The following is a 15,272-nucleotide window of genomic DNA, read 5'->3' as shown; positions in this document are numbered from 1 at the left end:
GTCTGCTCCACTAAGGGACATTGCTCCAGAAGCTAAGACGGGGGGGGGGGGGGGGGGGGCGCTCACAGAGACCATGTCATCTCAAGTCCTGTGGGGTCACAGAAAGATTGGGGGTGTCTGTGTGCGGCAGAGCTCCCAGGTATCAAAACCAGGAAGCCAGCTGCAGAGACGGAGCCAAGGAGTGAGCTTTCAGATTAGGGTTACCTTAAACCATGATCTGAGGCACAGTCAGCCCACTGCTTTTTTTTTTTTTTTTTAGCCCACTGCTTTTTGAGTAGGGACCCCACATGTGGCAGATCCAGGGAGACTCACCTTCCTTCCCCAGGAGGAGCAGCACAGCAGGAATCTGATGGGTCTGGAGACTCCAAACAGGGCCGTGCGCCAGAGACAGAAACTCACTCACAGGCCAGGTGAGCACAGAGCCCAGCCAGAGACCAGGGAGATGGAGGGATTGACGGCTTTTCTCTGAGGGCGCACTGAGGAGTGGGGCCAAGCTCTCGGCTCCTCCGGTGGGACACTGGGCGGCCGCCATCTTCATTCCCATCCTCCAAAGCCATAAGGAAAGCGATCAGGGAACAAAAGCTCCCTAGAGCGAACCCGTGCAGATTACTTAGCCCGGCCCCTGACAAGGGCGGTGTGATTCCCACTGGGACAAAGATGTGTGAGAATCACTCCAACAGGCCCCTCCCACAGATGATCAGCAAGGACATCCAGCCAAGACCAAGTTCACCAATTGATGAGAACTATGGAACTCCAGAGTTAGAGAAAAGCAGTGCACAGAATTCATGGCTTTTTCCCCATGATCCTTTAATCTTCCAAAGATAAAGTGTTTTAAATTTTTTTTCTTATTCTATTTTTTAACTTGTTAAAAAACATTAAAAGAGGAACGAAGACAAGTTTATCTTAATAATACCTGCCTAAAAAAGTCTTCTTAAACCTTCATTGTTATAGTCATAATTTATCCCTTCATTTTATTTAATTTATATTTTGTATACATATAGGATTTTTTTCTAAAAAATTTTGGGATAAAATTCCTTCTAATAGATCAAAATATACCCTAATCTAGCACAAGGCTTTGTTCTAGTCTCCAGCCTGAGCACATTCCCATCTCTCTCTCTCTCTTTTTTTTTTTCATCATCAAACCAACTTATCAATTCCTTTTCTAGAATATTTTTTTAAATTTTCATCTTACAGACATATTCCATCCCTTGATCAAGTTTACCCTTATTTTTGTATATATGTAAGTTTTTTTTTCTTTAAAATTTTGGGAGGTAGTTTCTTCTAAGAGACCAAAATACACCCAAAATCAAGTGGGTGGCCCTGTTATATTCACCAGTCTAATATATATATGTATGTATGTATATATATATATTTTTTTAATTTCTTTTTTCCTCCTTTCTTCTCCCCCCGGTTTTGGATCTCTTCTGATTTGGTTAGTGTACATTTTTCTGAGATCTTTGCTACCCTTTCAGTATTTTATTCTCTCATTCATTCATTCTTATCTTGATGAAATTACAAGGCAGAAAAACTCACCAAAAAAAAAAAAAAGAACATGAGGCAGTACTGACAGCTAGGGACCTAAACAATAAGGACATTGGTAATATGTCAGAACTAGAGTTCAGAACAACTATTCTCAAGGTGCTAGCTGGGCTCAAAAGAGGCATGGAAGATATTAGAGAAACCCTTTCTGGAGAAATAAAATCCTTTCTGGAGGAATAAAATCCTTTCTGGAGGAATAAAAGAACTAAAGTCTAACCAAGTTGAAATTTACAAAGCTGTCAATGAGGTGCAGTCAATAAATGGAGGCTCTTACTGCTAGGATAAATGAGGCAGAAGAGAGAATTAGTGATATAGAAGACAAAATGATGGAGAATAAAGAAGCTGAGAAAAAGAGAGATAAACAACTCCTGGACCACAAGGGGAGAATTCAAGAGATAAGTGATATCATAATACAAAACAATATTAGAATTGGGATTCCAGAAGGAGAAGAACAACAGAGAGGGGCAAAACATATATTGAAGCAAATTATAGTAGAGAATTTCCCTAATATGGCAAAGCGAACAAGCATCAAAATCCAGGAGGCATAGAGAACTGCCCTGAAAATCAATAAAAATAGGTCCACACCCCATCATCTAATAGTAAAACTTACAAGTCTTAGTGCCAAAGAGAAAATCCTTAAAGCAGCTCAGGAGAAGACGTCTGTAACATACAATGATAAAAATATTAGACTGGCAGCAGACTTTCTACAGAGACCTGGCAGGTCTGAAAGAACTGGCATGATATATTCAGAGCACTAAATGAGAAAAATATGCAGCCAAAAATACTATATCCAGCTAGGCTAACATTGAAAATAGAAGAAGAGATACAAAGCTTCCAGGACAAACAAAAATTAAAAGAATTTGCAAACACCAAACCAGCCCTAGAGGAAATGTTGAAAGGGGTGCTCTAAGCAAAGAGAGAGCCTCAAAGTAGAAGATCAGGAAGGAACAGAGACAATATACAGTAACAGTCACCTTACAGGCATTACAATGGCACTAAATTCATATCTTTCAGTAGTTACCCTGAATGTAAATGGGTTAAATGCCCCAATCAAAAGACAAGGGGTATCAGAATGCATAAAAAGCTAAAACCCAGGCGCCTGGGTGGCTCAGTGGGTTAAGCCGCTGCCTTAGGCTCAGGTCATGATCTCAGGGTCCTGGGATCGAGTCACGCATGGGGCTCTCTGCTCAGCAGGGAACCTGCTTCCTCCTCTCTCTCTCTCTCTGCCTGCCTCTCTGACTGCTTGTGATTTCTCTCTGTCAAATAAATAAATAAAATCTTAAAAAAAAAAAGCTAAAACCCATCAATATACTATCTATAAGAAACTCATTTGAGATCCAAAGAAAACTCCAGATTTAAAGTAAGGGGGTGGAAAACAATTTACCATGCTAATGGGCATCAAAAGAAAGCTGGGGTGGCCATCCTTATATCAGATCAATTAAATTTTAAGCCAAAGACTATAATAAGAGATGAGGAAGGACACCATATCATACTCAAAGGGTCTGTCCAACAAGAAGATCTAACAATTTTAAATATCTACGCCCCTGACATGGAAGCAGCCAAATATATAAACCAATTAATAACAAAAATCAAAGAAACACATCAACAATAATACAACAGTAGTAGGAGACTTTAACACTCCCCTCACTGAAATGGACAGATTATCCAAGCAGAAGATCAACAAGGAAAAAAAGATTTTAAATGAAACACTGGACCAATGGACATCACAGATATATTCAGAACATTCCATCCTAAAGCAACAGAATATACACTCTTCTCTAGTGCACATGGAACATTCTCCAGAATAGATCACATCCTGGGTCATAAATCAAGTCTCAACTGGTACTAAAAGGTTGGGATCATTCTCTGCACATTTTGATACCACAATGCTCTGAAGCTAGAATTCAATCACATGAGGAAAGTTGAAAAGAACTCAAATACATGGAGGCTAAAGTGCAGCCCACTAAAGAACGAATGGGTCAAACAGGAAATTAAAGAAAAATTGAAAAAATTCATGGAAAACAATGAAAATGAAAACACAACTGTTCAAAATCTGTGGGACACAGCAAAGGCAGTCCTGAGAGGAAAGTATAGAGCAATGCAAGCCTTTCTCAAGGAACAAGAAAGGTATCAAGTACACAACCTAACCCTGCACCTAAAGGAGCTGGAGAAAGAATAGGAAAGAAAGCCTAAACCCAGAGGAGAAGAGAAACCATAAAGATCAGAGCAGAAATTAATGTAATAGAAGCCAAAAGAACAGTAGAACAGATCAACAAAACTAGGAGCTGGTTCTTTGAAAGAATTAATAAGATTGATAAACCCCTGGCCAAACTTATCAAAAAGAAAAGAGAAAAGACCCAAATAAATAAAATTATGAATGAAAGAGGAGAGATCCCAACCAACACCAAAGAAATACAAAGAATTATAAGAATATATTATGAGCAACTATATACCAGCAAATTTGACAATCTGGAAGAAATGGATGCATTCCTAGAGAAGTATAAACTACCAAAACTGAACCAGTAAGAAATGGAAAACCCAAACAAACCTGGAACCAGTAAGGAGACTGAAGCAGTCATCAAAAAACCTCCCAACAAACAAGAGCCCAGGGCCAGATGGCTTCCCAAGGGAATTCTACCAAACATTTAAAGAAGAACTAAAACCTATTCTCCTGAAACTATTCCAAAAAATAGAAATGGAGGAAAAATTTCCAAACTCATTTTATGAGGCCAGCATTATCTTGAACTCAAAACCAGAAAAAGACCCCATCAAAAAGGAGAATTATAGAACAATATCCTTGATGAACACAGATGTGAAAATGCTCACCAAAATACAAGCCAATAGGATCCAACAGTACATTAAAGGATTACTCACCACAACCAAGTGGGATTTATTCCTTGGCTGTAAGGTTGGTTCACATCCACAAATCAATCAATGTTGTACAATAAATTAATAAAAGAAAGAACAAGAACCATATGATCCTCTCAATAGATGCTGAAAAAGCATCTGACAAAGTACAGCATCCTTTCTTGATCAAAACTCTTCACAATGGAGGCATAGAGAGTATATACCTCAATATCATCAAAGCTGTCTATGAAAAACCCAGAGCAAATATCATTCTCAATGGGAAAAAACTGAGAGCTTTTCCTCTAAGGTCAAGAACACGACAGGGATGTCTACTATCACCACTGCTATTCAACATAGTACTAGAAGTCCTAGTCTCGGCAATCAAACAACAAAAAGAAATAAAAGACATCTGAATCAGCGAAAAAGAAATCAAACTCTCACTCTTTGCAGATGATATGATACTTTATGTGGAAAACCCAAAATATTCCACTCCAAATCTACTAGAACTCATACAGGAATTCAGTAAAGTGTCACGATATAAAATCAATGCACAGAAATCAGGTGCATTTCTATATACCAACAGCAAGACAGAAGAAAGAGAAATTAAGGAGTCAATCCCATTTACAATTGCACCCAAAGCCATAAGATACCTAGGAATAAACCTAACCAAAGAGGCAAAGAATCTGTACTCATAAAACTATAAAGTACTTAAGAAAGAAATTGAGGAAGACACAAAGAAATGGGAAAATGTTCCATCCTCATGGATTGGAAGAACAAATAGTGTGCAAATATCTATACTACCAGAGCAATCTACATATTTAATGCAATCCCTATCAAAATACCATCCATTTTTTTCAAAGAAATGGAACAAACAATTCTAAAATTTATATGGAATCAGAAAAGACCTCAAATAGCCACAGGAATGTTGAAAAAGAAAGCCAAAGTTGGTGGCATCACAATTCCAGACTTCAAGGTTTATTACCAAGCTGTAATCATCAAGGTAGTATGGCACTGGCACAAAATGGACACAAAGATCAATGGAACAACATAGAGAGCCCAGAAAAGGACCCTCAACTCTATAGTCAACTACTCTTCAACAAAGCAGGAAAGAATGTCCAATGGTAAAAGACAGTCTCTTTGACAAATGGTGTTGGGATAATTGGACACCATATGCAGAAGAATGAAACTGAACCATTTCCTAATACCACATACAAAAATAGACTCAAAATGGATGAAAGACCTCAATGTGGACAGGACTCCATCAAAATCCTTGAGGAGAACATAGGCAGGAAACTCTTCGACCTTAGCCACACTGACTTCTTCCTAGGAACATCGCCAAAGGAAGGGAAGCAAGGGCAAAAATTAACTATTGGGACTTCATCAAGATCAAAAGCTTTTGCACAGCAAAGGAAACAGTCAACAAAACCAAAGACAACTGACAGAATGGGAGAAGATATTCGCAAATGACATATTAGAGAAAGGGCTAGTATCCAAAATCTATAATGAATTTATGAAACTCGACACCCAAAGAACAAATAATCCAATCAAGAAATGGGCAGAAGACATGAACAGACATTTCTGCAAAGAGGACACCCAGATGGCCAACAGACACATGAAAAAGTGCTCCACATCACTGGAAATCAGGGAAATACAAATCAAAACCACAATGAGACCACATCACACCAGTCAGAATGGCTAAAATTAACAAATCAGGAAACGACAGATGTTGGAGAGGATGCAGAGAAAGGGGAACCCTCCTTCACTGTTGGTGGGAATGCAAGCTGGTGCAGCTACTCTGGAAAACAGTATGGAGGTTTCTCAAAATGTTGAAAACAGAGCTACCCTATGACCCAGCAATTGCACTACCGGGTATTTACCCTAAAGTTATAAATGTAGTGATATGAAGGGGCACATGCACACAAATATTTATAGCAGCAATGTCCACAACAGCCAAACGACAGAAAGAACCAAGATGTCCAACCACAGATGAATGGATAAAGAAGGTGTGCACATGCATGTGCACACACACACACACACACACACACACATACACACACAGTGGAATACTATGCAGCCATCAAAAGAAATGAAATCTTGCCATTTGCAACGATGTGGATGGAACTAAAAGGGCATTATGCTGAGCGAAATAAGTGAATCCAAGAAAGACAATTATCATATGATCTCCCTGATATGAGGAATTTGAGAGGCAGAGTGGAGGGTTTGGTGGGTAGGGAAGGAAAAAATGAAACAAGATGGGATTAGAAGGGAGAGAAACCATAAGAGACTCCTAATCTCACAAAACAAACTGAGGGTTGCTGAGAGGTGGGGGGAGGGTAGGGAGAGAATGGCTGGGTTATGGACATTGGGGAGGGTATGTGCTATGGTGAGTGCTGTAAAGTGTGTAAGCCTGACAATTCACAGACCTGTACCCCTGGGGCAAATAATACATTATATGTTAATAAAAATATTTAATTAAAAAAAGTATACCAGAAAAATCACACACACCTAAACAAAGGATATCATTTGATGGAAGCTCATTCACTCAATTAAGATTTATTATATCCTACTATGAGCCAGGCACTGTACTAGGAACAGCATTTTCAAACGTGACAGTGACCATGGCTCATGTTCTCCCCACTCTGGTGGAAGTAATCAGGGGAAGAGGAACAGAAAGGCAGAGATCAAGGTCACTGGTCAGTTGTGGGATGGGGGGGGGCCTGATAAGTTACTAGGAGAATGATTTGTCCAGGAGGGGATGGACGAAGGGGAAGAGGCTGCTGGAAAGTGCAGGAAGGTAATCAAGGGGCTGGCATCAACCACTGCCTGCTTTTCTGACCTCGCCTGCTTTCCCTGGCAGGGGCAGGCCCTCAAGGGCTGCCACTCAGAAGAAAAGTTTTCCATTTCGATGGGGGCAGAATTCACTATTTTCAGGAGCTCAGAAAAAATGGTTTGAAATAGCATGAAATGATAATACAGACATGCCTTAAACTCCACACTTCAATTTCCCTGACTGCAAATAAAAGGAACGCTCATTTGAACAGAAATGAGAATTTCTACTTCCCATATATAGCCTTTTTGTAGACTCTGTGGACTTCTTATTAAATAATAGAGAGTAAAGCAAATTGCTTTCATCTCTTGAAGGGATTCTTTCTTTCTTAAATGACTTTGAACTTTTTCTCCCCTTTTTGAGCATTCATACTGACGAGTACATTTTAAAAACTGACCAGAAGGGAACAGTAAACATATTTGGGAAAGCAACTGATTGTTACTATGACAACCTGGAATGTGTCTGACATTTAGTCTTTCCATTATTCCCTGTTGCTATAGTAATGAAACCTTGTATTCTGACACCATTTCCAAATTCGATTAAAATAAAACCCCTCTCACCCTGCAAGGAGAAGGGAGGGCCTAACTATTAATGCCCAAGATGCATGAGAATGTTCTCTAGCACTGGGACACACATGATAGGAGGCACACTTTACTGCACTTTAATCAACGTGGAAAAAAAAACAAATGGAAACATAGGCAAAAACTCAGTACAACAAAAGTAAAGCAGGTTTTTCTTATTAAAAGTCAGCTTTTTGGGGCACCTGGCTGGTTCAGTCAGTGGAGTGTGCAACCCTCGATCTCGGGGTTGTGAGTTCGAGCCCCATGTTGGGTGGAGAGATTACTTAAAAGAAAATCAACCTTTTAAACACATATATACATCCCCTTAATTTATGAGATGTTGAAGTTTAACCTCAAATAGTAATGGATAAAGGAGAACTTTTGTTTCTTTTTAGGAGAAATACATAGTAGGATGATGGCAACTAAGGGTCCACCAAAATTAGTAAAGAAATTACTTGGGGTTTTCAGGGGCTTTTTGTGTTGAAGAAAATATGATAAAATCTGTTACTTGTCCACTCTGAAACTTATGACTAGCAACCAGATTATTACTAATTATTCAATCACGGGATGCAAGAGTAGAAACATGCTTCAGTATGCATTTTTGATTAATGAGAAAAAAGGGAGAGATTTAGAAGAAAAAGCAGGGGAGAGAGTGGTGAGAATGCCATGCAGAAGGAGGGGTACAAAAAGGAAGGTTAGTACCCCTCCTCCATTGTTGGTGGGAATGCAAGCGGGTGCAACCACTCTGGAAAACAGTGTGGAGGTTCCTCAAAAAACTGAAAATAGAGCTACCCTATGACCCAGCAATTGCACTACTAGGTATATACCCTAAAGATACAAACATGGTGCTCTGAAGGGGCACGTGCACCCGAATGCTTACAGTAGCAATGTCCACAATAGCCAAACTATGGAAAGAACCTAGATGTCCATCAACAGATGAATGGATAAAGAAGATGCGATATATATATATGTGTATACTCACACACACACACACACAAACACACACACACACACACTGGACTACTATGCAGCCATCAAAAGAAATGAAATCTTGCCATTTGCAAAGACATGGATGGAACTAGAGGGTATTATGCTTAGCGAAATAAGTCAATTGGAGAAAGACAACTATCATATGACTTCCCTGATATGAGGAAGTGGAGATGCAACATGGGGCGTTTAGGGGGTTGAAAAAGAAAAAAATGAAAGAAGATGGGATTGGGAGGGAGACAAACCATAAAAGACCCAATCTCAAAAAACAGACTGAGGGTTGCTGCGGGGAGAGGGGTCAGGAGAGAGGGTGGTGGGGATATGGACTTTGGGGAGTGTATGTGCTATGGTGAGTGCTATGAAATGTGTAAACCTGGCGATTCAGAGACCTGTACCCCTGGGGATAAAAGTACATTGCATGTTTATTTAAAAATTTTTAAACTTAATTAAAAAATAAAATTTAAAAAAAAAAAAAAAGGAAGGTTAGTGATCCACAGTGGAGAGCTAAGGGTAGTTCAAGAACCAAAACCCAAAACCCGGAAAAGGTAGAGAATCTGGAAGGGGATGGCATGGAGCCTCTGAGAGGGCGGTCTGGACCTACAGCTCACGCTGCAGGAGTTGCTGGTACGTTATCAACAGCTCTGTAAGGGGCCACTGCTTTCTGCTTTTTTCAGCTCAGTGGTAACTTGGGAAAATCATTTCTCGCCCAGAGAGGAAGTCTTCACAAGGGTTTGGGGAAACAAGGGGCTGGATCCGTGCAGGGGGTCTCAGTACCCCCACAGCCTTGCTGTGTGACCTGAAGATAACCTCCTAACTCCTAAGCCTCCATTTCCTCTCTCATAAAATGCTGATGTGTCCTCAACTCCATGCCTCAGTTTCCCTAATTGTAAGCCCCTTATAAAAGACGAGATGAGTGAAGTACTTACTACTGTCTGGTGCCTGGTTAGCATCGAGCAAGTGTAGCTATGGTATTTTCCAGCTAGGAATGAAGGGGATGGGAGGAATTGGGGAGAGACACAACACGGGTGAATTTTATCTTCTGTTTTTTTGTCTTTTGTCTTCCATATCATTACGTTTTTGAGAAATCAAATAGTTTGATATGCTCTCTGAAGTGGCAGAACAGGATTCTCTGAAGCTGACCATGGGAGAAGGGAGGGAAACCAGACCTGGGGGCCAGGCTCCTGCTGATGTGGTCTCAGGCCGACCACTGCTTAGTGACCAGACAAGTCACAAACCACTCTTTCTTATAAGACAGACCCAAAAGGATGACATCGTGAGGACAGAAATAAAAGACAGAGATTATAAAGGAAGTAGGATTACAAAGTCTTCTGTATTTATCTTTTTATGAAGTTAGAAATCATTTTGAAAAATGGCAAATAACCTGGATCCCCTGTAACCACCTTGTTAACTATGGTTTAAATCTGTACTCTCATTTCTTGGCCTTGCAGACAGTGAACCGTGCTCAAGGGTATTAAGAAAGTGTGTGTTTGGGAATGGGAGACAAGCTAAAATTTGAGGTGCTCTCTGTTACTAGATCCTGTGAAATGCTCCCCCCACCCGCACCGCCCCATGTCCCTTCAGCCTTTTTCCTTATTTCCAAAAAGTCTCACCAGCAATCACGGCTCCTGTCTTAAAAATTTAAATGAGTGGCGTCTGACTGGCTCAGTCAGGACAGCCTGTGACTCTTGATCTCAAGGTCATGAGTTCCAGCCCCACACTGGGGACAGAGAGCACTTAAAGAAAAACAATTAAATGAGCAGAGTCACCGAAGGCAAGTTGTCTGGGCCAACTCAGGATCCCACTTACATCTGTGTTAGTGTTAATGTGTTCTGACCACAGCCATTACTCCTCCTCACGGACAAATGATCGGAACAGGAAAAAAGTCAAGAACAAACTTTGCCTAGAGACAATACAGCTCTGGTATTCAGAAGGTTCTCCATGGAAAATGGCGAAAAAGTGAAGTAAAAGCAACAGACAGTGTAGTACAGAGCAGCTGTCAGTCAGCCCCTAACTACTGATGGATTTCCTGGCGAAGGCCACGGCTCCAGGGGATTCTACGACCATCATCCATGCCACAAGCCCAAATCAAAACGTGTTTGGGAACAAACAGTGAATGCAAGGTCTGTGCTGGGGATAAGAGATAAGGGACATGATCCCTGCCTTTGAGGAGCTTATAACACAGTCCAGTAATGTTTGGGAAAAGATGTTATTTGGTATGTATGGTGGAGAGGAGTCGTCTCTCTCTACTCCTCTATAATCTTTCTGAATGTCCTGGCAGGGAGCCGTAACACCTGCTGTGAGTGCTGTGAGTGAGGGGTGTGAGTGTGGGGACCACCTGGGCTTAAATGCGAGTTCCCTTGTGCAGCCTGGGAGACACACTTCCCAGCATTCAGCCTCAGGTCCCTCCCCTACAAACTGGAAGGAATAGAAAGGTTCTTGTAATAGTGAAATAGACTCATGCAGAGGAAGCCCTTAGGGCAATGGCTGGCATGGAATAGTATTCAATAATTATTTTCAAAATGAGATGAAGAAAGAGAACTGGCCAGTGACTGATGAGCTCCCGGCTCCAAAACTCAGTACAATTCTTATAGAAGGAACTCAAGAATGTGCATCCACATAAAACAACCAAGAGGTTACAAAAAGTCATAGTAATTTCTCAAACTGAGAAAACAATGTGATTAATCTTTATTATTAAAATGACATTTCTGCAGTTTTTCTGTTGATATATAATGCAAAAAAGGGTCAGATCAATTTCACTACACATTCAGTATATATTTGGAATGGGGCAATTTAAAATATAGGCTATTTTGCACGAATAAACTCATTCTGCAGGGGACTCAAAGAGACAGATGGTCAACCCACAAAACCGTTAAAACTGTTTTCAACAAGAGGCCTCTCTGACTGCCAAACGGGAGAGAAAAACCAAAAGTGTATATACACCAAGAGTGAATTTTTAAAACGGACTCCAAATAGAAAGTGACCAGGGCACACATTCCAAATCACAAGAATAGATTTGGAATCAATCTGTTTCTCCCATGGGCAACCCCCTGTACAGGTGATTTTCTGAAAGACTATTATGAATGACTTTTCTAATAAGCACTGGCCCACACTATTTCATAGGCTACTCCAGTAGGAACCAAACCTCCCACCATAAACAAAATGGCGACCCAGCCTCAGCCAATGCTGGCCAGAACACCAGGACCCAACTACTTCTCAAGATCTGGTACCAGAATGATCTTCAAAATTAAAATCTGCTCTCTCTACCTCTTGCTGTTATAAGTACCATTTTTTAAAAGCCTGTGTTCTAACATTTCCTATTTTTTCCAGTTATAAGAGAAAAACCAAAGGAGAGGAACCACAACACTTTAAGAACCACACTGGCTTTCCATTCAATGTAAAAGTTTCTAGAAACATGAAATTTGTGCCGGAAGACATTCAATATCATTTTATACCCCCTTATAATTTAACTGAGGGATGACAAAAATTGCAGGTAAGTTGGTGGAACATCACAGAGGACAAAATACAGTAAGTTTTGCTTTGTCAATGTTCAGTTCAAGTCAACAAATACACTTCTGTCAGCCCAACAGGTGCTAGGTGCTAGCGCTCAGTGGGAGACAGGGCGGGCAGGACGGTGAACATCTAAACAGAGTATGTATTAAGCACAGAACTCTTAAGAGAAAGGCCAAGTTGATCTGTTCTCAGGTTGTCAGGAAAAAGAAGGTTTTGCGGAATAAGAGTACCACATGGGCCAGGAAGAAGCAGGCCATGTGCAGGCAAACCTGGAGGGCAGAGACAGCGTGATGAGGTGACTGTTCATATATAATGTTAAGTTCTATCATGGGAACTGGGTGACTTGTTTCTTAACTAAACTGCATTTGGAGGAAAGACAGCACTTGTGACTTTCTTCTTTCTCTTTGATTAAATAATAGGTAGTGAAATAGAAATATTTTAGCTAACGATTACATTCTCATTCTGAGACTTTTAATAAGCTGTGGCCACGCACAACCTAGAACAGCCTGTCTAACAGAAATATAATGCAAACCACATGTATAAGATTAAATTTCCTATTAGCCTCAATTTAAAAAGTACAAAAACAAATCACAGGCAAAATTCATTTTAAGAATATATTTTCCTTAACCCAATTATGCAAAATTTTATCATTTAACTTGTAATCAGTATGAAAATCATCAATGAGGCATTGTACATTTTTAAACTAAATCTCTGAAATCCTGTGTTTATTTTACTCTTACAGTACCTCTCAGTTCGGATTAATTTATCAGAAATCCTGTCTGTACGTATGCACGTATATATGTATTTAAGTAAGCAAGTAAGCAAGCGCTATACCCAGTGTAGTATTGAACGCTTGACCCCAGGATCAAGAGGCACAGGTTCTACCACCTTAAGCCAGCCAGGCATCCCTATTCCATCTGTAATTAAATTTTTTAAAAATTTACAGTTCAAAAAGTAGATTCACATAACTCAAGTTTTCCAAACATTTCCAGTGACTGAATTGAATTGTTTTTAAGCTAAAATTAATTAAAATTAAATAGAACTAAACTTCAGTTATTCAGTTCTACTAGCCACATTTCTGGCTAGCAGCTACAACAGTTGGACAGCTCAGTTCTAGAATAAGTGTGTAAGAACGCTGGGGTTTTACCTCTACTCTGAAATCAGTAAAAACAAAAATCAAATCAGTTAACAGACTATCAGGTTCATAACAGGGTCCTAGTATTAGGCATAAAAAGATTACCCTCCATGACCCCTTGTTGGTCCACATGCACTCCTGCAAGTCATAGCTGAGAAAAAACAGTGAGGCTACCTGGAAAAGGCCTTGCAAAGAGATGGAGATTTGATTGCAGGAACCTTCGAGAGTTCCTCTGAAAGCAGAAGGGTCTTAATACTTACTGCCACGGTCTAGGTGTTATCCATGTTCATGAAGCCCATGAACAGACTCAAGAAGCGAACAGACTCAAGAAGCGGACAGACTCTGAAAGGGAACAGAGAGAAAGCGGTCATTATTGGGATGGATAGTTTTCTCACCTTCTCACCGCACTCACCCGGGAAACACCCACCCAAACAAAAGTCAAAATTCTAAAAATCTAAGTTCTTGTAATTTTCAGGAAAACATGTTTATGTCCTACTTAGGCAAAAGTGTAGGCACGCTTCTTACACAGACTCGCCAGTGAAACTCGGCAAGATTAAACGGATCAGCCCATCTCCAGGAGTGTATCTCACCGGGGCTTCGCTTTTATGGGCGCGACCTTCCGGGAATCCCGACAACAGGCACCGCTCCCCCGGAATGTTCCATTATTGACCCACCAGAGCCTTCTGCGTGCCTCGCACACTCCAGGCACCGCGTAGGCCGAGACACGACCACAGTGCACTAGGAAGACCCACCACAGGGCCCAGGGGACAGGAGCTGTCCGAGGCGAGGGGCGCGCCGGGGCAGGGCTGCAGCAGGACGGAACAGGTACAGAGCGGGGACGCACGTGCAGCCTTGGGCAACACCCGACGGCACGCGTTCTCAGGAGCCCCAGAGCTGGAGATGGGACTGAGCATCGGCCTGCTGGGCCGCCCACACCCGAGACCGCTTGGAAGGAGGCCGGCGAGCGGAGACAAAGGAGGGCTTCCTTCTGACAGAACTGCCAGCCCAGGCCTCCCCGGCAGGGAAGAGGCAGCGGGAGGCCTTTCCCGGCGGAGGCCCCGCGGTGAGCACACGGCGTCCCAGGGCCACTCTCCAGGCTGGGGACTGAGAGCCGAGACGTGGGGGAAGGAGAGAGGGAGAAGCGGGGCATGTGGCTCGGAGACGAAGCCCAAGTGAAGCCAGAGGGAAACGCAGCCCAGCTCCTGGGAGACGGTCTGCACTTCCTGTCAGGAGTGTGGCTGCGCCCAGGGACGCCCAGACGCCCGCCCCGGCGACAGCGGGAAGGAGGGACCACAGACACAGCCCTCAGGGACGCTAGAGCCGGGGCGGGCAGCCAGCACTGGGCCGCCAGGGAGGAAGGCGAGGAGCGCGGGAAACCAGCAAGAGCTGGTCAACGGGCCCAGGGACTCTGGAGGCAAGTGTGAGGACCGGCTGAGGTGTGAGGAAACCACGGGCATTTCGCTGAGGCCAAACTAAGCCCCACTTGCTGGAGCAGAAGGTGAAAGAAACCCTGAAAGTACCTGGGGCAACGCCAAGGTTTTCCTCTCCAACCCACCCACCCCCGCCCGCCTCTTCGCCCTTTTAATAGGTGAGGGTCAAGGACAGGGGTAGAGTTTGGAGGCGGGATGGCCAGGGACCCAATCAGGCGGAAAAGCGCCGCAGGCTGATCGCCAGGAGCCAATCGGTTTCTAGAGCCCACTTGAGTGACAGAGCCTCACGCCAACGCCTGAGCGCAGAGCGGGAGGCCGCGAATCACAAGGGGGCGGAATTCCAGGGCACTAACCCGGAACCGGTTGGGGACTCGATTCCCATTGTGAGGCCAGACCTGGGGCGGGCCCTCAGCCAAAATGGCAATACCATCCGGACC

The 15,272-nt window shown here is 42.4% G+C and overlaps 1 long non-coding RNA gene across 1 annotated transcript in view; it reads right to left on the bottom strand.

The window, feature by feature from the left end:
* LOC131820167 (uncharacterized) overlaps window positions 1–14,958 on the bottom strand; it is a 30,703-nt gene extending 15,745 nt beyond the window's left edge. The window contains exons 1-2 of the long non-coding RNA XR_009349493.1: window positions 14,926–14,958; window positions 13,666–13,747 (exon numbers count right to left, since the gene is read on the bottom strand). This is a non-coding gene — a long non-coding RNA (uncharacterized LOC131820167). The remainder of the gene's footprint in view (window positions 1–13,665; window positions 13,748–14,925) is intronic.
* Between the last annotated feature and the right edge of the window lie 314 nt (window positions 14,959–15,272).

Source organism: Mustela lutreola, chromosome 1, assembly GCF_030435805.1.
Source record: "Mustela lutreola isolate mMusLut2 chromosome 1, mMusLut2.pri, whole genome shotgun sequence".
NCBI classification, from domain to species: Eukaryota; Metazoa; Chordata; class Mammalia; order Carnivora; family Mustelidae; genus Mustela; species Mustela lutreola.
Note: the sequence above shows the minus strand (reverse complement) of the source record. Positions and strands in the feature narration are given on the sequence as shown.